Source organism: Propithecus coquereli, unplaced genomic scaffold (assembly GCF_000956105.1).
Source record: "Propithecus coquereli isolate 6110/MARCELLA unplaced genomic scaffold, Pcoq_1.0 Scaffold129, whole genome shotgun sequence".
Taxonomy (NCBI): Eukaryota; Metazoa; Chordata; class Mammalia; order Primates; family Indriidae; genus Propithecus; species Propithecus coquereli.
The window spans coordinates 4,278,882-4,279,349 of NW_012137080.1; the positions used below are offsets into that span (position 1 = coordinate 4,278,882).

The 468-nt window shown below is 35.3% G+C and overlaps 1 protein-coding gene across 2 annotated transcripts in view; it reads left to right on the forward strand.

Moving 5' to 3' along the window:
• The window catches only part of KCNH1 (potassium channel, voltage gated eag related subfamily H, member 1), a 379,133-nt gene that overhangs the window by 80,988 nt on the left and 297,677 nt on the right, over positions 1–468 (forward strand). The gene's annotated exons all lie outside the window — the stretch shown is intronic.

The following is a 468-nucleotide window of genomic DNA, read 5'->3' on the forward strand; positions in this document are numbered from 1 at the left end:
TAAATTAATTTTACCTCTTTGACTTCTTTTTATGTGACTGCTAGAAAATTTAAAATTACATGAAACTCACATTTGTGGCTTGCATCATATTTCTGTTGGTTATTGCTAGTGTAGACTATGGGCTTTTGAATTAGACTTGGGTTTGAATCTCAGTTTCACCACTTAATTAGCTTTGTGGTTTTGGGCAGCTTAGCTTCCCTGGACTAATTTTCTTTTGCTATAAAATAGAGATCAATATCTACCTCACATGATTGTTATAAAAATTAAATTGTATTTCGTATGTGAAGTACTCAGCCCAGAACCTGGCATGGGAGCATAGTTGGATTTGGGTTTCAGAGTCTGTAAAGCATCCTGCTTATAGGCAGGACTCCGGCTGGATTTTTTTTTTTTTTAAGTCCTGATTCTGCCACTAATTAGCTATGAGGTTTTGGGCAGAACATCTGCATTGATCTAAGTATTAATTTTCTC